Source organism: Lepisosteus oculatus, chromosome 19, assembly GCF_040954835.1.
Source record: "Lepisosteus oculatus isolate fLepOcu1 chromosome 19, fLepOcu1.hap2, whole genome shotgun sequence".
Taxonomy (NCBI): domain Eukaryota; kingdom Metazoa; phylum Chordata; class Actinopteri; order Semionotiformes; family Lepisosteidae; genus Lepisosteus; species Lepisosteus oculatus.
The window spans coordinates 17,769,637-17,797,019 of record NC_090714.1 but is presented as its reverse complement, the minus strand read 5'-3'; the positions used below and the strand labels follow the sequence as shown (position 1 = coordinate 17,797,019).

The following is a 27,383-nucleotide window of genomic DNA, read 5'->3' as shown; positions in this document are numbered from 1 at the left end:
GATCCAGTGGAAGGCCGATCCACTCCGGGTTTTCCTTAGCCGGCAGTCCGGATCCAGTAGAAGGCCGATCCACTCCGAGTTTTCCGTAGCCGGCAGTCCGGATCCAGTGGAAGGCCGATCCACTCCGGGTTTTCCGTAGCCGGCAGTCCGGATCCAGTAGAAGGCCGATCCACTCCGAGTTTTCCGTAGCCGGCAGTCCGGATCCAGTGGAAGGCCGATCCACTCCGGGTTTTCCGTAGCCGGCAGTCCGGATCCAGTGGAAGGCCGATCCACTCCGGGTTTTCCGTAGCCGGCAGTCCGGATCCAGTGGAAGGCCGATCCACTCCGGGTTTTCCGTAGCCGGAAGTCCGGGTCCGGTGGAAAGGCTGATCCACTCCGGGTTTTCCGTAGCCGGAAGTCCGGATCCTTTACGATGCACGCCAGACTACGTTACAGATCACCGGAGTACATTACACAGGCAAATAAAGATAAGGTACGCACAGCTTTCATGTTGTGATACTTAGACATGGTTTGGAGACGTTCCCTCGTGTGTATTTTGAATTATTCAAATGCGTGTCGCTTCAATTTGGAAGCGCATAATTTCAGTGCATGAGCTTACCTGTTATATTGGGCGAGATTTCACACGGATAATCAAACAAGAACGAGTTTGCCCTGGAATCCATTCCACTGCCCAACCTGAAAGTCAGAGCATGAGAACGGACGGATTGTATGGCGATTGTGGTGTTGCTCGACCACATCAATTAGGCGAGAAGTACAATCTGCTACTACGACATACGGTCTAATTATTCAATTTTCGATTATTTCTCATCTTTAGGCTATTTATACATCTAATAACGAGCAAGTATAATGATTAAGCCAATGATACATTATATTTTAGATTCGGTTCAGCAGTATTGAGCAGTAAAATAACATCAATTTGTCTACAGGAAATGTCAGAATTAGAAGCCTTCTTTACACCATTTTGCCGATCTGTTCAGAGTGTTTTAACAACAGAACAAAACAAAAACAAACGTAAGGTTTCTGGGCTGCTTTGAGAAAGACAATTATCATCTATATTACTTTTAAATCTATGCACACTGTGTATCTTTATCGGGTCGATTCAATGTACAATTTTGTACTGACGCCTTAACCTTATTATTCATACAAAATCTGTTTGACAATAGTCATGTTTGATTCCACTCACTTTCCCCAAAGAGGTGCTCCAAAATAGTTTGACAAGATATTGTGAGATTGCGAGAAGGATCTGAAGTATTTATTAGTACAAGTATAACTAAATTGTTTTCCTTGTAGTCTAATAAAGGTTGTAAATTCTTCCATAGTTTCTGATGGTATACTGTTAGTTTCTTAAAAGCATCAATACCTCTCTAGGAGTAGCTCTGGTTACGACGGATTGTTATCAGACGTATCACAAACATTATATCTATTCATAAAATCTGCTTGATTCTACATTTCATCATCCACACCAGTTAATTTGTTGACCCCGCTTATACTATTTTAAACCCAGTTTTCAAAGCACAGGTTTATTTTTTCTCTGTATTCTAGATGATGTATCTATGGGAGGTATGTTTATCTATAAGAGACCACGTGAGGAGAACTTCTTCATGGAAGCTGGCAAGTTTCAGGGGGGTTTCCAGCATCCAAATGACATTCAAGTAAAAAGTCTATACCCGCTAGTTCCTGAATGATTAAATTAGGGAAACATACACCACCTACTTTGCTTAATTTTGTAAATAGTACTCTGTCGGTATCGGTATTAGATGCTCTAAACCCTGTAGCATTTAGGCCTCCTTCTGCCCGTGTTTGACAAATAACAACCATGAATAAAGTTTTTTTTTTATTTTACTAAGGTAGAGAACATCAAATCACAAAATCACCTTTTTGAAAATCTTAATACCAAGATATTTAATCACATCTTTTACATGTATATTACGTACGGAGCAGACACTTTTCAACAGCCACCAGTTCACTTTTCTGATATGTAAAGAAAGACCAGATACAGAGGAAATGACTTGTAAACGCATTTAATTGCTTTGTCCACCTCTGTGTGCTTTCTCAGAGAGAGAGTTGTATCCTCAGCCAATTGGGAACACCTGTAATCTCTTTATCCTGTACTTGGATACCCTGAAACTATTTGTTATAGGGGTGTAAGCAGTGGGAAGAGGAGTGGGCTCGTGTCGAATTGCCTTACCCGTTCCCAATCTGCAGGAGGTCCCACGACAGCAGGTAGCTGCTCCAGTCGCTGGAGCTCAGTTCGCTGTCGAGGGAGGACGAGGGCTCTGGCTCGGGGGAATCACGGCTCCACAGCTCCTACCTGTTGCAGAGTGTTTCTGCCCTGCCGATGGCCTCTGTGTTTTAGAAGGATCTGTCTCTTTTCGCTTGCTTACACCACAGGTTTCATCGACGATAGTGTGCATCCTGAAGCAGTGAGTTATCGGTCTTATTTCTACTGAGAAACAGTTCAAGCACTCACAAAACAATAACCAGGAGACGGTGTATGAAAAAGAATTGTAAGACTTGCAGAGTAGATTTGAATAGACAGTAGACGTCACACTGCGTGCTTGAATATCAGAGATTCAATTCATTCTTTCCTGTAGGTTAACTTCCTGTTTGACATTGTTCCGCTGTCACTTCTTCACAAACTCATAACTCGCCGTGTTCAATTTTGTGTTGAGTTACAGGAACCTCAGCATCAGATGAAATCCTCTTCAGCGCCCCAGTGAGACTGGGGGACTTGCCAGATTTTCAGCTTTATCACTGGGTGCTTCGGCTCAGGGCTGTTGAGCAAAGTGCTCCCCTCTGCTGGAGAGCCACAGGGGCACTACAGAGCGGCCTCGTGTTCCCTGCTCCTGCCCGTGCCTGTGGATGGCCAGTGTGACCGCGCGCGAGACAAAGTAGTGCATTCGTGGTGTAAATACAGAATGTTCACTAGCTGACTGAGGAAAGTTACAGAGACGGGAGTATACGTTCTGAAATAATGTGAACCACTGTTACTACACACAGACAGACTACTTAAAAATCATGTGGCTTTTTAAGGTTGTTTTGTCTGCCTAAAGTACGTTAGATTTGTCACAGCAAAGAGTTTGAATACTTACAGAATGCAGCAGCTAGAATTGTTACTTGGAGCAGAAAGAATGACCACATAACCCCCATACTTCTCTTTCTTCATTGGCTTCCTCTCAGGTACAGGGCGGACTTCAAACTCCTTCTACTTACTTACAAGGCTCTCAGAGGTCAGGCACCTGTCCTGCCTCGCAGGGATGCTGCAGAGGAGAAATACTGTACACAGCATAGTTTCAGAGGCCTGTCTGTCCTGGGCTGGGCACCATGTGAGTTGAATGCTGCATCAGTGCCATGGATCCAAGAGGGGCATCATGGATACAACTGTCGTTTAGGAGGATTCTGCTGGTCTGCAGAGACCTGCATGGGGTACTGACATACAGACGACGTGATGGATGGATGGATTAATACCCGCATTCATTTCTTTCTTTTTTTTTAATGATATAATGTTAGCATGCCCAAAGGGGTTGGGCAGCCAGTTGACCTTGGACCCCTAGAGGATTTTATTCTCCTTACTGAGGAGTCTTTGGTTCCTTTCCTCCATTGTCTTCAGTTCTGTATTCACAAAATGTATATTTACCTGCATTGTTCAGCACCTTGGGGCAACCTTGTTGTGAAAGGCGCTATATGAAAATAAATTGAATTGAATGGAATGACAGAGTCACGGCTTTTCCAGTTTCCTCTCCTATTATCTTCTTTATCTGCACTCTAAAACACAGTGAAACCTTGAACCTTTCAACTGGACCACTGCCGTTCTACATCAAAATGACTTTAACTAGGACGGAGACTTGAATGGGATGAAAAAGGAAAAGGCATTATTTGCAGGAAGAAATTAAACTGTTCCACCTGATCACTTGCTAAACAAAGTGATTCACTGGAGTGGAGGCGGTGAAAGCTTTGTGAATCAACTTACAAAAGGATACATGTTAGAAACGTGGCTCCCATATTAAACCCTTGAAAAATCTATGAGTGTTATGTGGAGGTGAAAGCATTGTTCAATTATTCTAATAAAGCTCACTCAACTAAGACCCAGAAAAGTACCAGAGTATTCTCACCTAAGAGGAAATACTAACAAGTAGGATGCTAAAATGAAAAGCATTAAAAAGTGAATGATCTTCAGTAGCTGAAATGATTATTGAGCTCTGGGTCACAGTGCTCCTGAAAAAAAATCAAATTTCAGCAGACACCCAAGGACAGCAGGTGAGCACCATGCTGAGCCAGTGTATAAGTGTATGAATCACAGTTTCAAGGAGCTTTTTTCAGTTTCGTTCCACTGATCGGCCAACACGGGGGGAACTTCAGTCTTACTCGCCCTATTGCATTAAGAAACTGTACAACATTCTCCAATAAGAACTTGCGACCTCACCTAACGAAAAGCAATTTGCGTAGCAGGGAAAGAGTGGACTCCCACTGGGGATTTTTGTTTTTCATCCCGATGGTGATGTGCACTATATAGAACGTTGCTGGACCCATGTGCAATTGGTGTCATTTCTAATCTAGAGGTCAAAGCTGTGAAACTTTCAAAGAGATGGAAGATCTCTTGCGAGACACCAATTCACAGAAGGGACTAATGAGATCTTTGCTTGAAGTCTCATTGTGCTGCACCATTTTTCAGTGGGCACGACTCACAGGCATCTAAAATCATCTCAGTGACGGACTAAACAGGCCTCTCGCAAAGACTCGGGAACGGACACAGACCTTATCATCTCTGCTCCTCGGGAAGCATGCAGAGATCACATTAGATGTGTTGCTCAAGCTCTTTATTGTCACGTACAGTAAACCCAGCAGTGTGGTCAGTGCGGGATGTGTTCTGTCCTGACGGCAGGGTCAGCAGCCAGAGGAGACCTGAAACACAAGACGGAGAGGTAAGACATTGATTCCGACAGAGAGAGCTTTCACACCGGATTACTGACAAGAGGAGCAATAAGAGAAGAGTTGTAAAGACACGCCGAAGAGAATATTCTCATCTAAGAGGAAATATTAACAAGTAGGATGTTAAAATGAAAAGCATTAAAAACTGCATGATCTGCAGTAGCGAAATGATTACTGAGCTCTGGGTCACAACGTGTTCCATTTGTACAGGAAAACGATTGAGAGCAGATTCACTTCTTCTGCACCAGAATGAATGATTTCCATCTTCACTCTAGGGTACTGTACTTTATAGCACTGTATTGTATTCTGCATATATGTCTGTTATGTATACATTTTCTTTCTCACTTTGTCTCTCTGTCCATTTGTATCAGTTTGTTGGAGAGCACCATCACACCAGCATCACAACATTTATTCTACTGCCTTAATAAGCAAATGTCTCTATTAAATTCTTTTTATATATAAAACATTTTTTGACATGATATACACAAATGGCTAATTATACTTTCTGATTATATTTCCATCTTAGAAATGAAGCATTTCTCTCCTGCAGTTTGAGGTTGTTAAATAGAAAACTGGATCACTCCAGGGCCGAATCTTCTCCCTCTCTTACACTCTCTTACATTCGTTCACGAATGATCACAAGAGCAAACACACAGACTGGCTTCTCACAAAGTGTGTCGATGACACAGTCCCGGTCAGCTTACTAAAGGACCCAGAAAATCACCACGGGCCAGTCTGAACAGTTTCACGGAATAGTCTGTTGACTTCTCTTTGATGTTTCATGTTACAAGAGCAAAACAATACTCACTGATTTGAGGATAATTGCACCATCCCTCCAGCCTACTGAAATGAACCGTCAGACTGCAGAAGCTGTCAGTGACTACAGGTCCTTGGGACTGGTCAAAGAAACCTGAGATGAGACAAAGGTTGTGAGACCATTTATAAGCTTGTGACCTCAAATTAAACGGAAGTCAGACATTTTCAAAGGGGGCAACACTGCGGCACAGTGGTTAGCATCGCTGCCTCATAGCACCGGGGCCCTGGGTTTGATTCCAGGGGTGCTGTCTGTGTGGAGTCTGCATGTTTGTTCGCGCTGCAGGGGACACCTCACCCCCACAGGGCACACAGACACAAACTCACACCACAGCCCATTTTTCCACAACACAATCAACCCGCCAGTATCAGTTTGTGTTCAGTGCCGGGGAGGTGCCTTGTCCTTGCAGAACAAAAACAAGGTGATCAGGACTGACGGCAAGATTCAGGTATTCAAGTACCCAGTAAATCCAGGGCTCAAATGGGGGAACTGTTTCACGAGCTACACAACATCCTCACACACGATGACAGAGCCTTGGAAAGCCGTGTGGAGAGTGAGGTGCTCGTACCCAGCCGGAGTTAAAAGACCACGCATTGAGCAGAGCAACTGAGCAAAAGCACACTATCGATCTACCCAACCCAGAAAAGCACACATCTCTGTGATACAGAGGCTAAGGCAACATGTGAGTAAAGGATTTTGAATCAGCAATTGTGCTGATGAGCCAGTCAGCAATTTTTCAGAAACAGCAAACATGTCGTCAGCCTCCAGGAGCTGCAGAAGATTGTGAGATATAAAGGAGTGAAACCAGGGCAGGAGAAACTGATTCCTCGTGTAGGAAGCTGAGGAAAAAGATGCACACCCTGCAGACTGAAAGGAAGACAGCACAAACTATCAGTAATGTCAGCCTAGAAGAAAGTGTAGTGCAGTGTGTTGCAACTAAGTTTTTGTTCAATATTTGTTTTGTCTGAAAGAGACTATTTTGATCAGATACATGCAATACTATTTCTTTCTCATTCTCTGTCTTTTTATGTCTTATTTGGATCACACCATAAAGTTCATAACCCAGCCAGTTGCTTTGGCTCTGAAAGCATCCCTCAGCAGGGACAGCCCTGATCCCCAAACACAGGGCTGCCCTTCCCACTGCCCGTCTGCTCTCTGCCCAGTGGAAGTAGCGTTTCTGCCCCGCAGCTGTGTGAGAGAAGATGACCTGAGAGCACTAACCCACCTCTGGAGAGGGAAGAGTCTCAGCTGGAAGGGAGGAGGAGCTGCCGGGCTGCCGCAGACAAGGCGCCGCTGAAATGATAGAGAAATCTTTTAGAATCAAACGTCACCTGGCTCAGTGTTTAAGCTGTAGTACATGATCACATTATAATATTAAAACATGCAGACTGCCATTTCCATTCTGTACAAACAAAGGGTTTTCCATTGTAGAAAACACCACTGCAAATCCAAAGCGGAGTGCACTGGGACTGCAGTCCAGAGAAACCCATCATGTTACAAGAACTGGAGGCCATTTCACACCAAAACTGTACAATAGGATTCTTTCTGCACACCCAGTACTGGGGGCTGTGTCAGAGGCTCCTCACCGTTCTGTGATGATTTTAGACGTCGAATCGGGCAGGAGGCAGGCGCTCTTCGGGAGCTCTCGTCCCGTGCTATAACTCGGACCACGCGATGGCACAATTGCTTCCTACATACAAACAGAAACTTCAAACAACAAAACCCAACAAGAAATCTGTGCACACTTGGACTCCTGCTGCAGCTGAGGAGCTGTCACGCACACACCTCCTGCGTGGGTAGTGTTGGCCGTAGGACGTGTTGTTCACAGAGAGAAAAAATACACCATAGCAAGTCAGCACTCAAACAAACCAAAAGGCCAGTTTTAGTGAAGTTGACGCAGCTGGCCACACAAACACTCACTGGGTCTCTTCACCAGGTATCCACACAGACAGCACCCCAGGAAACCAGACCCATGAAAACACAGGCAGAGCATGCAGACTCCACACAGACAGCAGCCCAGGAAACCAGACCCATGAGAACAGGGGCAGAGCATGCAGACTCCACACAGACAGCACCCCATGAACAGGACCCATGAGAACACAGGCAGAGCATGCAGACTCCAAACAGACAGCACCCCAGGAAACTGAACCCATGAGAACGGGGCAGAGCATGCAGACTCCACACAGACAGCACCCCAGGACACCAGACCCATGAGAACAGGGGCAGAGCATGCAGACTCCACACAGACAGCACCCCAGGAACAGGACCCATGAGAACAGGGGGCAGAGCATGCAGACTCCACACAGACAGCACCCCAGGAACAGGACCCATGACAACAGGGGCAGAGCATGCAGACTCCACACAGACAGCACCCCAGGAACAGGACCCATGACAACAGGGGCAGAGCATGCAGACTCCACACAGACAGCACCCCAGGAACAGGACCCATGAGAACAGGGGCAGAGCATGCAGACTCCAGACAGACAGCACCCCAGGAACAGGATCCATGAGAACAGGGGCAGAGCATGCAGACTCCACACAGACAGCACCCCAGGAAACTGAACCCATGAGAACAGGGGCAGGGCATGCAGACTCCATACAGACAGCACCCCAGGAAACCAGACCCATGAGAACAGGGGCAGAGCATGCAGACTTCACACAGACAGCACCCCAGGAAACCAGACCCATGAGAACAGGGGCAGAGCATGCAGACTCCACACAGACAGCACCCCAGGAACAGGACCCATGAGAACAGGGGCAGAGCATGCAGACTCCACACAGACAGCACCCCAGGAACCAGACCCATGAGAACAGGGGCAGAGCATGCAGACTCCACACAGACAGCAGCCCAGGTAACACACCCCAGCAGGAGGAGGCGCCGACGGACTCGCTCATGGTGCAGTGAGCCCAGCGGTGTGAGGCTGGTGTCCAGCGCTGATGTGTCCCTGATAGTCCTGTCCCACAGCCTGCGAGTCACCGTTTCTTCCACAAAATACTCCAGCCAGCGCTTTTTAGACTAAAGTTTCTTAAGTTTCTGTTTTTGTCGCAGATTAGATTAAAAAAGCCGCCTGTTGACCTGCTGGAGGTCAGACCCGCTCCGGCAACAGCTACTGCAGCTCCGTTGCCCCGGCAACCACGTTTTATTTAACAAAGTAAAATAAACACCGGAGAAAAGTTTGCAAACAAGACAAGAGAGCTCAGAAACCCACAGACACGACGGCAGTGGGTTTTGTTTCTGTGTCGAGTGGATAAACCAGGCAGGACGAGCGCTGCAAACACACTAGAGTACACATAACACAATCAGGGGTACACAAGACTCCTGCTTTTTACACAAACAGGTTCAACAGGTCAATAAAGAGCAGGTCGGCACAGCTGTCATGATGTCTCATTTACAAAGAATCTGAAGATTTGCTCGTCTCTTCCCAGAGCAGCTTCACTCCGGAGAGCAAGGAACAGCTCCTGCCGAGTCCGTCTTGTAAGACAGACATAGAAATCCGCGACACGGTAAATACACTGACATTGTATAATTAATTCTGATGCTCAATCAAATCTGCGGAACACGTGCGGAGCGCAGTCCAGAACACTATAAAGACTACATTTCCCACAAGCCCTGTGGCGACTTCCTTTTGACGTAATCGATTCGCGTCTTTTTATTTTTAATTATAACAACAATACATGCCATAAAAACAAGAATACATATAACACAGAGTATAGTCAGGGGTACATACGATAATACATGTACATGTTATGGAAAAAGATTAAACAAGTAATCTTGTTTAATAGTAAACAAAAGCAGATGAGGTCCGTACATGTTTCAAATTGTCTGTACAGACGCATTTACATCCGTTTTAAAGTGTTTAAACATGGGTCTCCTCTCACAGCATTTCGTTAATTATTATGAAGTATCATATTTTTTTAAATACAAACGATATTTTCATATTACTTTCAATAGGTTTAAAATGTAGTATTATTTAACTTCTTTAAAAGTAATGTCAATATTAGTTTCCTTCTTTACGTTATCTTTCAGAGTTGTTGTCACAAACGTCACAGTTATCATCTGTATTGATTTTCAATCTCTGCACAACGAGGATCTGTACAGAGGCGCTATTGGACTCGCCGCCATAGACTCGTGTATCTCTGTCGCCGCCCAGTGGACATTTCTCGAAAGTGCAGTTCTTTTTAACTTTTTATGGTAGCAATAAAAATAGATACAATACAAACAAGAGTATATTTATAGCACATCAATAATACCATCAGGGGTACATAGTATAATATATTTACACTTCTGAAAAAAAGATTAAACCAGGTTAATAAAGATAAGGGCTGATATAGTCTGTAAATACACTTTTACATCTATTTAAAATGTTCTAACGAAGCTGCCTGAGGAAAGAACTTACTGTTTTGATTACATGAATCAGAGATTGTGACTCTGCCTTTAGCTTCCCATTCCTTCCAAACAATTTCAATTTCACACCTCTGGTTGTGCCAGAGGGTCCTCAGTGGAAGAGATACCAGGGTCCCCAGCACTGCTGTCACCTCTTCTGTACTCCTCCTATGCTAACAGCTGTGTATCTACTGCTGACTCCGTGAAAGGAATCAAGACTCCAGATGATCCCACCCAAATAAAAAAAAAATTCTGGAGTGGAAGGAGGTCTCTGCTTTAGTCGGCTGGTGCCGTGAAAACAACCTCTAACTCTGTATAACTCCAACTGCCTGTGTCTCAGGAAGCCCTGGTCCGTTTGTAATGGAAAACCATTGAGAGCACTAGAATGACTGATTTCCATCTTCACTCTAGGTCACTGTGCTGAACAGCACATTACTGTATTCTGCATATGATATGTCTGTTATTTACACCTTTTCTTTCTCACTTTGTCTCTCTGTCCGTTTGGATCAGGTATTTGGAGAGCACCACCACACCAGCCAAACTACCCAAACAGTTGCTTAGGCACTCAAGTGGACTTGATCAAATTAAACTTTCCAACCTAAACAGGAAAATGACAGTTTAAATGGATTCTACTGCCTTATTAATCATATTTCTCTTCTAAATTCTTTTAAAATAAAAACAAATATTTCTGACATGATACACACAAATAGCTATTTTTATACTTTCTGGTTATATTTCAATCTTATAAATGAAGCATTTCTTTCCTGCGGTTTGAGGTTGTTAAAGAGAAAGACCCCATACTATCACAACCCCCTTTACAGGCTGGTGAAAGAGGTGAAATGAGGTAGCGGAGGTGTAATTGAGTCGGACAGCAAACTGTCACCTGCTGCTTGCCAGGACAGGAATCTTACAAAGGTCCACTCCTCCCAGGAGGGTCACAGTAACAATGATGATGAGTAACACGAATGATTACAGTTCAGGGCCCCAGCACTGCCACCCACTAAAATAAACATGACACACAAGAGAACCCACAAGACAGTCATGGAAATCCATGACACGATAAACACGCTGAAATGGTACAATATAATTAATTCTGATGTTCAATCAAATCACCGAAACACGTGGGCAGTGCGGGCCAGAGAACTACAGAAACTACATTACCCATACGCCCTGTGGGCGACTTCCTTCTGACGTCATCGACTCGCGCCTTTTGACTGTTATTTTAATTTTGGGTTCATTGTATTTATTTTGTATTTTGTATCCATGTACAATACATTCATTCATTCATTACTCTTGTTTGCAATGCAATGTATTCTTTGCATTCTTTGCTGTTGAAAATGCTTAAATATATTTAAAATTAAAATAACGTATTAATACGAACATTACTAACGGTATTTTAATTAAACAAACTTTCGGTGAAATTTTGCTGAATGACCACCAAGCGGCGCCATTGGCACATTATTGTAAGAATAATCATTTCCAAGAAATTTTCCAGTTTAATTCCACGGACCGGCCATCAGAGGGGCACTTTACGCGTCCTGCTGCTTCTGTTGAATTAATAATTGCTTAAATTATTGTCTGGTTAAATTGTCTGGTGGTAAGTATTTGTAATATAGGATTGCTCATGTCTGTCAAAATGACTACATTCATATGAAACACACTCAGAAACAATATCAAATGGTTTGATACAGAGTGCAGAAACAACTGAAGAGAACTACCAGAACTAAAACAACACCACCACTCTGAGCTGCGCCTCAGATACTGTGAGATGGTTAAGACACTACATGCACACCCTAAAGAATATAGGCACATACACAAACAGACAACTCTCAGACCACAAAAGGCCTGTAGCCAAGACACAGTCAACAACGCTTGACCCAACTGGAGCTCAGACCTGCAGCAAAGCCTGCTCAAACTCCTCAACCTCGTCCTGACGGCCGGCTGTTTCCCTGAGGCCTGGAATCAAGGACTGATCACGCCCGTCTGTAAGAATGGAGACAGACTCGACCCCAAAAGGTACCGGGGCTTCAGTCTTGAATATCTGATAACCGGCCCTCCTTACTGAGCACAATGTCCTGCATTAGAGTCAGACTGGCTTCCTACCAAACCGCCACACATCCCATCACATTCACACCTGGGCTCTGATGGCCCATCTGGACCCAGAACAGCAGAGCCTGGCACTGCTGGAGCAGCACTGTCAGACCCGGGCACTGCCAGCCCATCTGGACCCAGAACAGCAGAGCCTGGCACTGCTGGAGCAGCACTGTCAGACCCGGGCACTGCCAGCCCATCTGGACCCAGAACAGCAGAGCCTGGCACTACTGGAGCAGCACTGTCAGACCTGGTCACTGCCAGCCCATCTGGACCCAGAACAGCAGAGCCTGGCACTGCTGGAGCAGGACTGTCACATCTGGGCACTGCCAGCCAAACTGGACCCAGAACAGCAGAGCCTGGCACTGCTGGGGCAGTACTGTCACACCTGGGCACTGCCAGCCCATCTGGACCCAGAACAGCAGAGCCTGGCACTGCTGGAGCAGGACTGTCAGACCTGGGCACTGCCAGTCAATCTGGACCCAGAACAGCAGAGCCTGGCACTGCCAGCCCATCTGGACCCAGAACAGCAGAGCCTGGCACTGCTGGAGCAGGACTGTCACACCTGGGCACTGCCAGTCAATCTGGACAAGACCAGAGTTATGGTTTTCCAGGAGAAAGCCAGACCTCAGGGAAACGGGTACAAATTCACACTGAACAACAACACATTGGAGCACACATCCAGCTACACATATCTCGGTCTCACCATCAGCTCTTCTGGGAGTTTTGACCTGGCAGTGAATGCACTGAGGGAGAAGGCACTCAGGGCTTTCTACGCAATAAGAAGGAGGCTCTTCAATGTCAACCCACCAACAAGAATTTGGCTCTAAATATCTGAAAGTGTAATCCAACCCATTGCCCTATACGGCAGTGAAGTGTGGGGTCCCCTCACAGACCAGGAGTACACTCTGTAGAAACTCCTCCTTGCGCAGAGAAAAACAGCTAACAGCGAGTGCAGGGCTGAATTAGGCCAGTACCCACTATTGGTAAACATACAGAACAGAGTAATCAAACACTTGTTACACCTGAGAAACAGAGGCCACAATTCATACCACCACTAGGCCCTGCTGATCCCAGAGTACAGCTGGTCTTGACACCAGTCAGTCTCAGGACAGCACAGCTGCAGCAACACCAATCACAATCATCCAAATGCGGAGGGGACTGCAGTCCAGAGAAACCCAGCATTTGACAAGGACTGGAGGCCATTTCGCACCACAACTGTAGAACAGGATTCTTTCTGCACACCCAGTACTGGGGGCTGTGTCGGAGGCTCCTCACCAGAAGAGACTTGCATTCCTGTTGGCTCCTCTCGTTCTGTGATGATTTTAGACGTCGAATCGGGCAGGAGGCAGGCGCTCTTCGGGAGCTCTCGTCCCGTGCTATAACTCGGACCACGTGTCGGCACAATTGCTTCCTACATCGAAACAGAAACTTCAAACAACAAACCCCAACAAGAAATCTGTGCACACTTGGACTCCTGCTGCAGCTGAGGAGCTGTCACGCACACACCTCCTGTGTGGGTAGTGTTGGCCGTAGGACGTGTTGTTCACAGAGAGAAAAAATACACCATAGCAAGTCAGCACTCAAACAAACCAAAAGGCCAGTTTTATTGAAGTTGACGCAGCTGGCCACACAAGCACTCACTGCGTCTCTTCACCAGGTATCAGAAACAAAATAAAGGAACAATCTTTTTATCATATCCACTCGCACCTTGCTCTCATTTCCAGACTCCTAACTTACCACTCCCAACAAACCCCAGTGCTCGCAACACCCTTTAAATAGGATTTGGCCCGTACCACTATGGATACAATAGGTGTAAAACAGAAAATTCACAAGACAAACAACACATAGCACAGCAGTCCGGACTACTTGGACACACAATTACATGAAACCCTTAACAATTCACAGGACAGACATTCATCAGATCTTCTATACCTAGTTGCCATTTTTCGCAATAACATTAGGCTCTGATAACCTCCCCTCTCAGCATTCCAGCAATGTTATGTTCCTCTAGCTAAGCTTCAGGCATATAACCAGTCTCCTATCTGTTTGCAACCTTTTGACCTTTCTGAGGACCCCTCAGAACAAATAGACACTGGCGTCTCCTCTCATGCAGTGCTGTTAAGACTTAAGCTAGTGGCATCCTACACTATGCTTTGTTCCTTTAGGGCCATTTCTCTAAAAATAGTGTTCTCTACCTTTTGATTCCCCTCCTGTCCACAGCTAGAACAACTGTTTGCTAACAAAGACTGTTTATCTGTCTGGAAAGGTCTCCAAACTGTTACCAATTCCAAAAGAAAATCCCCTCAGATACATCTTGATCACTCTCTACCAGATAACACATTTTACAGCAGGTCTGAAACACAAAGGATCTCCAACGACCTTGTCCATGGCAGTCTCGCAACTCCTCCAAATAATTCACATCCTGGGGATGAGCTATTGTCCCCCACTCAACTGGAGTGCCACACCCACTCACACTCAATCTCTCACGAAGACTTGACGCCGTTTACAAGTCTTGAGAATGCCCTGTGAAGCAAAGAACAGGATGTGTTAAGGCTATTCAAAAAGCAAAACTGTAAAAAGGCAGCAGGACCTGACTGTGTATCTCCAGCCACACTACAGCCCTGTGCTGGCCAACTCGCTCCAATCTTTACAGACGTTTTTAAGCAATCATTGTCCCAGTGCACAGTGCCAGACTGCTTCAAATCTTCTGTTATTGTTCCTGTTCCAAAAAAGGACACAAGAACCTGCCTTAATGCCTACAGACCCGTCGCACTAACGTCAGAACTGGCGCGTCTTCCCAACACGTTCGTGTCACAGTGAGGTGACCCCTCAAACAAGAATTATTTCCTGCCTCATATATGACTACGGCACCTAGCAATGCAAACAGGGTGCTAGGGCCCCTCTCCATTACCACAGGTTCTGTTGATCTCCCAGATCCACCAATGCCCACACAGACCAGCGACAAGCATGTGTATCGTATAAGTGACCTTTTTATTTTCTATCCACATTCACCATCAGCCAAAGACACAACGAAAACAGCAGCAACAAAAGGTCCTTCCAAGGATCATAATGAATCCAGAGGGACAGCAGTCTTTTCTGTCAAGTACCGAAGAGTAGCCACTCGAACGATTCTTCTTCGTACCTGTAAAGTCTTTGATGGCCCCAGTGAACGAGAGGCCGGTCCCATTTCCCCAGACTCCGTTCAGGTTCCACTAGAAATCCTCCCGCGAACTGTATTCCATTCCCCTCAGTTTGGAGCGGCTAGCCGGGCCGGTTTCTCGCTCCTTGCCTTCAGGTATTAAAAGTCTCTGTACAGTACCTCTGTTCCGATGCCACTGTCTCCCGTGGTCGTCAATCGGTCCTTGCCTCCGCGAACTCGCGCTCCGCAGCTTCCCTTGTGCTGCCTGTGTCGTCTCCCAGGTCTGGTGGGAATCGGGAGCGCGCTCCGTTCCGGCTCAGATGGTTTTATTCCTCCCCTCAGCCCATCTCCCTCAGGGGGTTTTCCACTGTCCCTGTCAGAAAGGGGCTTGCCCAGTATTTTACCAGGAGGAAGCTCGTGTGGCTGAAGAGTGTGAGAGTGCCGAGCTTAGGTGTTATGGGCCCTTATCACTTCTTTGTTCACTCTCCGGGTCGGAGAAACCTGAAAAGAGACAAACGTTGTGAGACCATTTATAAGCTCGGTGACCTCGAATTAAACAGAACAATAGCAACACTGTTCTACAAACCTTTCATTGAAAGGGTTTTCAAACACTGTCCCACTTGCTGGTTTGGCAACATCAGTAGCTGGAATTGAATATGCAGCCATTAGTCTGCCTGGCAAAAAACAACCGGTCTCTCCAGTGGTCTGCATACAAGTGAACACACAAACCCCATACTATTAAAACCCCTTTAGGGCACACTCACACCACAACACAATCAACCCGACAGACTCACCAACACTGGACTGCAGAAGCGGCAGGAAACCCTTGAGAACATGAGCAGAGCATGCAAACTCCACACACACAGCACCCCAGAAAACTGGAGCCACGAGAACATGAGCAGAGCATGCAAACTCCACACACACAGCACCCCAGAAAACTGGAGCCACGAGAACATGAGCAGAGCATGCAGACTCCACACAGACAGCACCCCAGGAACTAAATCCAGGCTCCCAGCGCTGCCACCCACTGCGCCGCCGTCTCTCACCTCCACTTGCAGATCATGACGCGACCGGAGACCGGAGACTCCTCACTCCTGCAGCAACACACCCCAGCAGGAGGAGGCGCCGACGGACTCGCTCATGGTGCAGTGAGCCCAGCGGTGTGAGGCTGGTGTCCAGCGCTGATATTTACCGACAGCCTGCGACTCACCGTTTCTTCCTTTTCTTCTGCATAATGTCCACAAAATACTCCAGCCAGCGCTTTTTAGACTAACGTTTCTGCTTTGCTCGCTGATTAGATTACAAAAGCCGACTGTTTACCTCCTAGAGGTCAGCTCGCACCAACTTCTGCAGCACCGTTTCCCCGGCAACCACGTTTTATTGACAAAGTAAAATAAACACAGGAGAAAAGTTTGCAAACAAGACGGGAGCTAAGAAACACGAGGACAGTGGGTTTGCTTTATGTGCCGGGTCGATTAACCAGCGCTGCAGACACGTGAAATACAAGAAAACATACACACAAGGGAACACATAAGAGAGACAAAGAAATACAAGACACGATAAATACGCTGAAATTGTATTAATATAATTCATTCTAATGTTCAATGAAATCAGCGAAACACATGGGCAGGGCAGCCCAGTAAACTACAGAGACTACATTACCCATAAGCCCTGTGGGCGACACCATTTTGACGTCATCGACTCATACTTTTGTATTTTTTATGAGACCAAAAACTACAAGAAAACGTAACGTAGCAGTCGTATTGTCAGGATACATGCAATAATACATGTACATTTTATGGAAAAAAAGATTCAACAAGGTAAATGCAGATAAGGCCCGTCCATGCTTCAACGTTCTTACAACACAGAAACAGACACATTTCAGAAAGACATTCTGAAATAAAATGTCTTTACATCCGTCTTAAACTGTTCAAACACGGTCTCCTCTCACACCATTCCCTTAATAATTATGTTGCGCAAGTATAATAATGTTTAAAAATACAAACGATATTTTCATCTTCCTTTTCAATGGGATTAAAATGTAACAAATTTATTTCTTTCCGATTTCAAGTCTTTCCGATAGCGCTTTGAGACTCAGCTCCGTGGACTCGTGTATCTCTGTCGCCACCCAGTGGACATTTCTCGGAAGTGTCACCGCCCGCCGGAATTCGGAAAAGTCCCGGGACTGAAGCTGTGTGACTGGACAAGAGCCTGTCTCCCGCCTCCTGCTGAAATCTCAGCGCCGATTGGACAAAAGCTGCTCACAGTCCGGATCCAGTGGAAGGCCGATCCACTCCGGGTTTTCCTTAGCCGGCAGTCCGGATCCAGTAGAAGGCCGATCCACTCCGGGTTTTCCGTAGCCGGCAGTCCGGATCCAGTGGAAGGCCGATCCACTCCGGGTTTTCCGTAGCCGGAAGTCCGGGTCCGGTGGAAAGGCTGATCCACTCCGGGTTTTCCGTAGCCGGAAGTCCGGATCCTTTACGATGCACGCCAGACTACGTTACAGATCACCGGATTACATTACACAGGCAAATAAAGATAAGGTACGCACAGCTTTCATGTTGTGATACTTAGACATGGTTTGGAGACGTTCCCTCGTGTGTATTTTGAATTATTCAAATGCGTGTCGCTTCAATTTGGAAGCGCATCATTTCAGTGCATGAGTTTACCTGTTATATTGGGCGAGATTTCACACGGATAATCAAACAAGAACGAGTTTGCCCTGGAATCCATTCCACTGCCCAACCTGAAAGTCAGAGCATGAGAACGGACGGATTGTATGGCGATTGTGGTGTTGCTCGACCACATCAGTTAGGCGAGAAGTACAATCTGCTACTACGACATACGGTCTAATTATTCAATTTTCGATTATTTCTCATCCTTAGGTTATTTATACATCTAATAACGAGCAAGTATAATGATTAAGCCAATGATACATTATATTTTAGATTCGGTTCAGCAGTATTGAGCAGTAAAATAATATCAATTTGTCTACAGGAAATGTCAGAATTAGAAGCCTTCTTTACACCATTTTGCCGATCTGTTCAGAGTGTTTTAACAACAGAACAAAACAAAAACAAACGTAAGGTTTCTGGGCTGCTTTGAGAAAGACAATTATCATCTATATTACTTTTAAATCTATGCACAATGTGTATCTTTACCGGGTCGATTCAATGTACAATTTTGTACTGACGCCTTAACCTTATTATTCATACAAAATCTGTTTGACAATAGTCATGTTTGATTCCACTCACTTTCCCCAAAGAAGTGCTCAAAAATAGTTTGACAAGATATTGTGAGATTGCGAGAGGGATCTGAAGTATTTATTAGTACAAGTATAACTAAATTGTTTTCCTTGTAGTCTAATAAAGGTTGTAAATTCTTCCATAGTTTCTGATGGTATACTGTTAAGTTTCTTAAAAGCATCAATACCTCTCTAGGAGTAGCTCTGGTTACGACGGATTGTTATCAGACTTATCACAAACATTATATCTATTCATAAAATCTGCTTGATTCTACATTTCATCATCCACACCAGTTAATTTGTTGACCCCGCTTATACTATTTTAAACCCAGTTTTCAAAGCACAGGTTTATTTTTTCTGTGTATTCTAGATGATGTATCTATGGGAGGTATGTTTATCTATAAGAGACCACGTGAGGAGAACTTCTTCATGGAAGCTGGCAAGTTTCAGGGGGGTTTCCAGCATCCAAATGACATTCAAGTAAAAAGTCTATACCCGCTAGTTCCTGAATGATTAAATTAGGGAAACATACACCACCTACTTTGCTTAATTTTGTAAATAATACTCTGTCGGTATCGGTATTAGATGCTCTAAACCCTGTAGCATTTAGGCCTCCTTCTGCCCGTGTTTGAGAAATAACAACCATGAATAAAGTTTTTTTTATTATTTTACTAAGGTAGAGAACATCAAATCACAAAATCACCTTTTTGAAAATCTTAATACCAAGATATTTAATCACATCTTTTACATGTATATTACGTACGGAGCAGACACTTTCCAACAGCCACCAGTTCACTTTTCTGATATGTAAAGAAAGACCAGATACAGAGGAAATGACTTGTAAACGCATTTAATTGCTTTGTCCACCTCTGTGTGCTTTCTCAGAGAGAGAGTTGTATCCTCAGCCAATTGGGAACACGTGTAATCTCTTTATCCTGTACTTGAATACCCTGAAACTATTTGTTATAGGGGTGTAAGCAGTGGGAAGAGGAGTGGGCTCGTGTCGAATTGCCTTACCCGTTCCCAATCTGCAGGAGGTCCCACGACAGCAGGTAGCTGCTCCGGTCGCTGGAGCTCAGTTCGCTGTCGAGGGAGGACGAGGGCTCTGGCTCGGGGGAATCACGGCTCCACAGCTCCTACCTGTTGCAGAGTGTTTCTGCCCTCCCGATGGCCTCTGTGTTTTAGAAGGATCTGTCTCTTTTCGCTTGCTTACACCACAGGTTTCATCGACGATAGTGTGCATCCTGAAGCAGTGAGTTATCGGTCTTATTTCTACTGAGAAACAGTTCAAGCACTCACAAAACAATAACCAGGAGACGGTGTATGAAAAAGAATTGTAAAACTTGCAGAGAAGATTTGAATAGACAGTGGACGTCACACTGCGTGCTTGAATATCAAAGATTCAATTCATTCTTTCCTGTAGGTTAACTTCCTGTTTGACATTGTTCCGCTGTCACTTCTTCACAAACTCATAACTCGCCGTGTTCAATTTTGTGTTGAGTTACAGGAACCTCAGCATCAGATGAAATCCTCTTCAGCGCCCCAGGGAGACTGGGGGACTTGCCAGATTTTCAGCTTTATCACTGGGTCCTTCGGCTCAGGGCTGTTGAGCAAAGTGCTCCCCTCTGCTGGAGAGCCACAGGGGCACTACAGAGCGGCCTCGTGTTCCCTGCTCCTGTCCGTGCCTGTGGACGGCCAGTGTGACCGCGCGCGAGACAAAGTAGTGCATTCGTGGTGTAAATACAGAATGTTCACTAGCTGACTGAGGAACGTTACAGAGACGGGAGTATACGTTCTGAAATAATGTGAACCACTGTTACTACACTCAGACAGACTACTTAAAAATCATGTGGCTTTTTAAGGTCGTTTTGTCTGCCTAAAGTACGTTAGATTTGTCACAGCAAAGAGTTTGAATACTTACAGAATGCAGCAGCTAGAATTGTTACTTGGAGCAGAAAGAATGACCACATAAACCCCATACTTCTCTCTCTTCATTGGCTTCCTCTCAGGTACAGGGCGGACTTCAAACTCCTTCTACTTACTTACAAGGCTCTCAGAGGTCAGGCACCTGTCCTGCCTCGCAGGGATGCTGCAGAGGAGAAATACTGTACACAGCATAGTTTCAGAGGCCTGTCTGTCCTGGGCTGGGCACCATGTGAGTTGAATGCTGCATCAGTGCCATGGATCCAAGAGGGGCATCATGGATACAGCTGTCGTTTAGGAGGATTCTGCTGGTCTGCAGAGACCTGCATGGGGTACTGACATACAGACGACGTGATGGATGGATTAATACCCACATTCATTTCTTTCTTTTTTTTTAATGATATAATGTTAGCATGCCCAAAGGGGTTGGGCAGCCAGTTGACCTTGGACCCCTAGAGGATTTTATTCTCCTTACTGAGGAGTCTTTGGTTCCTTTCCTCCATTGTCTTAAGTTCTGTATTCACAAAATGTATATTTACCTGCATTGTTAAGCGCCCTGGGGCAACCTTGTTGTGAAAGGCGCTATATGAAAATAAATTGAATTGAATTGAATGAGAGAGTCACAGCTTTTCCAGTTTCCTCTCCTATTTTCTTCTTTATCTGCACTCTAAAACACAGTGAAACCTTGAACCTTTCAACTGGACCACTGCCGTTCTACATCACAATGACTTTAACTAGGACGGAGACTTGAATGGGATGAAAAAGGAAAAGGCATTATTTGCAGGAAGAAATTAAACTGTTCCACCTGATCACTTGCTAAACAAAGTGATTCACTGGAGTGGAGGCGGTGAAAGCTTTGTGAATCAACTTACAAAAGGATACATGTAAGAAACGTAGCTCCCATATTTAACCCTTGAAAAATCTATGAGTGTTATGTGGAGGTGAAAGTATTGTTCAATTATTCTAATAAAGCTCACTCAACTAAGACCCAGAAAAGTACCAGAGTATTCTCACCTAAGAGGAAATACTAACAAGTAGGATGTTAAAATGAAAAGCATTAAAAAGTGAATGATCTTCAGTAGCTGAAATGATTATTGAGCTCTGGGTCACAGTGTTCCTGAAAAAAAATCAAATTTCAGCAGACACCCAAGGACAGCAGGTGAGCACCATGCTGAGCCAGTGTATAAGTGTATGAATCACAGTTTCAAGGAGCTTTTTTCAGTTTCGTTCCACTGATCGGCCAACACGGGGGGAACTTCAGTTTTACTCGCCCTATTGCATTAAGAAACTGTACAACATTCTCCAATAAGAACTTGCGACCTCACCTAACGAAAAGCAATTTGCGTAGCAGGGAAAGAGTGGACTCCCACTGGGGATTTTTGTTTTTCATCCCGATGGTGATGTGCACTATATAGAACGTTGCTGGACCCATGTGCAATTGGTGTCATTTCTAATCTAGAGGTCAAAGCTGTGAAACTTTCAAAGACATGGAAGATCTCTTGCGAGACACCAATTCACAGAAGGGACTAATGAGATCTTTGCTTGAAGTCTCATTGTGCTGCACCATTTTTCAGTGGGCACGACTCATAGGCATCTAAAATCATCTCAGTGACGGACTAAACAGGCCTCTCGCAAAGACTCGGGAACGGACACAGACCTTATCATCTCTGCTCCTCGGGAAGCATGCAGAGATCACATTAGATGTGTTGCTCAAGCTCTTTATTGTCACGTGCAGTAAACCCAGCAGTGTGGTCAGTGCGGGATGTGTTCTGTCCTGACGGCAGGGTCAGCAGCCAGAGGAGACCTGAAACACAAGACGGAGAGGTAAGACATTGATTCCGACAGAGAGAGCTTTCACACCGGATTACTGACAAGAGGAGCAATAAGAGAAGAGTTGTAAAGACACGCCGAAGAGAATATTCTAATCTAAGAGGAAATATTAACAAGTAGGATGTTAAAATGAAAAGCATTAAAAACTGCATGATCTGCAGTAGCGAAATGATTACTGAGCTCTGGGTCACAACGTGTTCCATTTGTACAGGAAAACGATTGAGAGCAGATTCACTTCTTCTGCACCAGAATGAATGATTTCCATCTTCACTCTAGGGTACTGTACTTTATAGCACTGTATTGTATTCTGCATATATGTCTGTTATGTATACATTTTCTTTCTCACTTTGTCTCTCTGTCCATTTGTATCAGTTTGTTGGAGAGCACCATCACACCAGCATCACAACATTTATTCTACTGCCTTAATAAGCAAATGTCTCTATTAAATTCTTTTTATATATAAAACATTTTTTGACATGATATACACAAATGGCTAATTATACTTTCTGATTATATTTCCATCTTAGAAATGAAGCATTTCTCTCCTGCAGTTTGAGGTTGTTAAATAGAAAACTGGATCACTCCAGGGCTGAATGTTCTCCCTCTCTTACACTCTCTTACATTCGTTCACGAATGATCACAAGAGCAAACACACAGACTGGCTTCTCACAAAGTGTGTCGATGACACAGTCCCGGTCAGCTTACTAAAGGACCCAGAAAATCACCACGGGCCAGTCTGAACAGTTTCACGGAATAGTCTGTTGACTTCTCTTTGATGTTTCATGTTACAAGAGCAAAACAATACTCACTGATTTGAGGATAATTGCGCCATCCCTCCAGCCTACTGAAATGAACCGTCAGACTGCAGAAGCTGTCAGTGACTACAGGTCCTTGGGACTGGTCAGAGAAACCTGAGATGAGACAAACGTTGTGAGACCATTTATAAGCTTGTGAATTAAAACGGAAGTCAGACATTTTCAAAGGGGGCAACACTGCGGCACAGTGGTTAGCATCGCTGCCTCATAGCACCGGGGCCCTGGGTTTGATTCCAGGGTGCTGTCTGTGTGGAGTCTGCATGTTTGTTTGCGCTGCAGGGGACACCTCACCCCCACAGGGCACACAGACACAAACTCACACCACAGCCCATTTTTCCACAACACAATCAACCCTCCAGTATCAGTTTGTGTTCAGTGCTGGGGAGGTGCCTTGTCCTTGCAGAACAAAAACAAGGTGATCAGGACTGACGGCAAGATTCAGGTATTCAAGTACCCAGTAAATCCAGGGCTCAAATGGGGGAACTGTTTCACGAGCTACACAACATCCTCACACACGGTGACAGAGCCTTGGAAAGCCGTGTGGAGAGTGAGGTGCTCGTACCCAGCCGGAGTTAAAAGACCACGCACTGAGCAGAGCAACTGAGCAAAAGCACACTATCGATCTACCCAACCCAGAAAAGCACACATCTCTGTGATACAGAGGCTAAGGCAACATGTGAGTAAAGGATTTTGAATCAGCAATTGTGCTGATGAGCCAGTCAGCAATTTTTCAGAAACAGCAAACATGTCGTCAGCCTCCAGGAGCTGCAGAAGATTGTGAGATATAAAGGAGTGAAACCAGGGCAGGAGAAACTGATTCCTCGTGTAGGAAGCTGAGGAAAAAGATGCACACCCTGCAGACTGAAAGGAAGACAGCACAAACTATCGGTAATGTCAGCCTAGAAGAAAGTGTAGTGCAGTGTGTTGCAACTAAGTTTTTGTTCAATATTTGTTTTGTCTGAAAGAGACTATTTTGATCAGATACATGCAATACTATTTCTTTCTCATTCTCTGTCTTTTTATGTCTTATTTGGATCACACCATAAAGTTCATAACCCAGCCAGTTGCTTTGGCTCTGAAAGCATCTCTCAGCAGGGACAGCCCTGATCCCCAAACACAGGGCTGCCCTTCCCACTGCCCGTCTGCTCTCTGCCCAGTGGAAGTAGCGTTTCTGCCCCGCAGCTGTGTGAGAGAAGATGACCTGAGAGCACTAACCCACCTCTGGAGAGGGAAGAGTCTCAGCTGGAAGGGAGGAGGAGCTGCCGGGCTGCCGCAGACAAGGCGCCGCTGAAATGATAGAGAAATCTTTTAGAATCAAACGTCACCTGGCTCAGTGTTTAAGCTGTAGTACATGATCACATTATAATATTAAAACATGCAGACTGCCATTTCCATTCTGTACAAACAAAGGGTTTTCCATTGTAGAAAACACCACTGCAAATCCAAAGCGGAGTGCACTGGGACTGCAGTCCAGAGAAACCCATCATGTTACAAGAACTGGAGGCCATTTCACACCAAAACTGTACAATAGGATTCTTTCTGCACACCCAGTACTGGGGGCTGTGTCAGAGGCTCCTCACCGTTCTGTGATGATTTTAGACGTCGAATCGGGCAGGAGGCAGGCGCTCTTCGGGAGCTCTCGTCCCGTGCTATAACTCGGACCACGCGATGGCACAATTGCTTCCTACATACAAACAGAAACTTCAAACAACAAAACCCAACAAGAAATCTGTGCACACTTGGACTCCTGCTGCAGCTGAGGAGCTGTCACGCACACACCTCCTGCGTGGGTAGTGTTGGCCGTAGGACGTGTTGTTCACAGAGAGAAAAAATACACCATAGCAAGTCAGCACTCAAACAAACCAAAAGGCCAGTTTTAGTGAAGTTGACGCAGCTGGCCACACAAACACTCACTGGGTCTCTTCACCAGGTATCCACACAGACAGCACCCCAGGAAACCAGACCCATGAAAACACAGGCAGAGCATGCAGACTCCACACAGACAGCAGCCCAGGAAACCAGACCCATGAGAACAGGGGCAGAGCATGCAGACTCCACACAGACAGCACCCCATGAACAGGACCCATGAGAACACAGGCAGAGCATGCAGACTCCAAACAGACAGCACCCCAGGAAACTGAACCCATGAGAACGGGGCAGAGCATGCAGACTCCACACAGACAGCACCCCAGGACACCAGACCCATGAGAACAGGGGCAGAGCATGCAGACTCCACACAGACAGCACCCCAGGAACAGGACCCATGAGAACAGGGGGCAGAGCATGCAGACTCCACACAGACAGCACCCCAGGAACAGGACCCATGACAACAGGGGCAGAGCATGCAGACTCCACACAGACAGCACCCCAGGAACAGGACCCATGACAACAGGGGCAGAGCATGCAGACTCCACACAGACAGCACCCCAGGAACAGGACCCATGAGAACAGGGGCAGAGCATGCAGACTCCAGACAGACAGCACCCCAGGAACAGGATCCATGAGAACAGGGGCAGAGCATGCAGACTCCACACAGACAGCACCCCAGGAAACTGAACCCATGAGAACAGGGGCAGGGCATGCAGACTCCATACAGACAGCACCCCAGGAAACCAGACCCATGAGAACAGGGGCAGAGCATGCAGACTTCACACAGACAGCACCCCAGGAAACCAGACCCATGAGAACAGGGGCAGAGCATGCAGACTCCACACAGACAGCACCCCAGGAACAGGACCCATGAGAACAGGGGCAGAGCATGCAGACTCCACACAGACAGCACCCCAGGAACCAGACCCATGAGAACAGGGGCAGAGCATGCAGACTCCACACAGACAGCAGCCCAGGTAACACACCCCAGCAGGAGGAGGCGCCGACGGACTCGCTCATGGTGCAGTGAGCCCAGCGGTGTGAGGCTGGTGTCCAGCGCTGATGTGTCCCTGATAGTCCTGTCCCACAGCCTGCGAGTCACCGTTTCTTCCACAAAATACTCCAGCCAGCGCTTTTTAGACTAAAGTTTCTTAAATTTCTGTTTTTGTCGCAGATTAGATTAAAAAAGCCGCCTGTTGACCTGCTGGAGGTCAGACCCGCTCCGGCAACAGCTACTGCAGCTCCGTTGCCCCGGCAACCACGTTTTATTTAACAAAGTAAAATAAACACCGGAGAAAAGTTTGCAAACAAGACAAGAGAGCTCAGAAACCCACAGACACGACGGCAGTGGGTTTTGTTTCTGTGTCGAGTGGATAAACCAGGCAGGACGAGCGCTGCAAACACACTAGAGTACACATAACACAATCAGGGGTACACAAGAGTCCCGCTCTTTACACAAACAGGTTCAACAGGTCAATAAAGAGCAGGTCGGCACAGCTGTCATGATGTCTCATTTACAAAGAATCTGAAGATTTGCTCGTCTCTTCCCAGAGCAGCTTCACTCCGGAGAGCAAGGAACAGCTCCTGCCGAGTCCGTCTTGTAAGACAGACATAGAAATCCGCGACACGGTAAATACACTGACATTGTATAATTAATTCTGATGCTCAATCAAATCTGCGGAACACGTGCGGAGCGCAGTCCAGAACACTATAAAGACTACATTTCCCACAAGCCCTGTGGCGACTTCCTTTTGACGTAATCGATTCGCGTCTTTTTATTTTTAATTATAACAACAATACATGCCATAAAAACAAGAATACATATAACACAGAGTATAGTCAGGGGTACATACGATAATACATGTACATGTTATGGAAAAAGATTAAACAAGTAATCTTGTTTAATAGTAAACAAAAGCAGATGAGGTCCGTACATGTTTCAAATTGTCTGTACAGACGCATTTACATCCGTTTTAAAGTGTTTAAACATGGGTCTCCTCTCACAGCATTTCGTTAATTATTATGAAGTATCATATTTTTTTAAATACAAACGATATTTTCATATTACTTTCAATAGGTTTAAAATGTAGTATTATTTAACTTCTTTAAAAGTAATGTCAATATTAGTTTCCTTCTTTACGTTATCTTTCAGAGTTGCTGTCACAAACGTCACAGTTATCATCTGTATTGATTTTCAATCTCTGCACAACGAGGATCTGTACAGAGGCGCTATTGGACTCGCCGCCATAGACTCGTGTATCTCTGTCGCCGCCCAGTGGACATTTCTCGAAAGTGCAGTTCTTTTTAACTTTTTATGGTAGCAATAAAAATAGATACAATAC

General features: G+C 45.5%; 2 long non-coding RNA genes across 2 annotated transcripts; one reads left to right on the top strand and one right to left on the bottom strand.

Annotated features, from left to right (window-relative positions):
* Positions 1-17,771: 17,771 nt before the first annotated feature.
* On the top strand, positions 17,772-21,139 carry LOC138224254 (uncharacterized). The gene is made up of 2 exons (XR_011182660.1): positions 17,772-17,903; positions 20,614-21,139. It is a non-coding gene; the product is annotated as an uncharacterized lncRNA (long non-coding RNA).
* Positions 21,140-21,738: 599 nt separating this feature from the next.
* On the bottom strand, positions 21,739-24,501 carry LOC138224249 (uncharacterized). The gene is made up of 3 exons (XR_011182636.1): positions 24,392-24,501; positions 23,167-23,268; positions 21,739-22,331 (listed from the first exon to the last, which is right to left on the bottom strand). It is a non-coding gene; the product is annotated as an uncharacterized lncRNA (long non-coding RNA).
* Between the last annotated feature and the right edge of the window lie 2,882 nt (positions 24,502-27,383).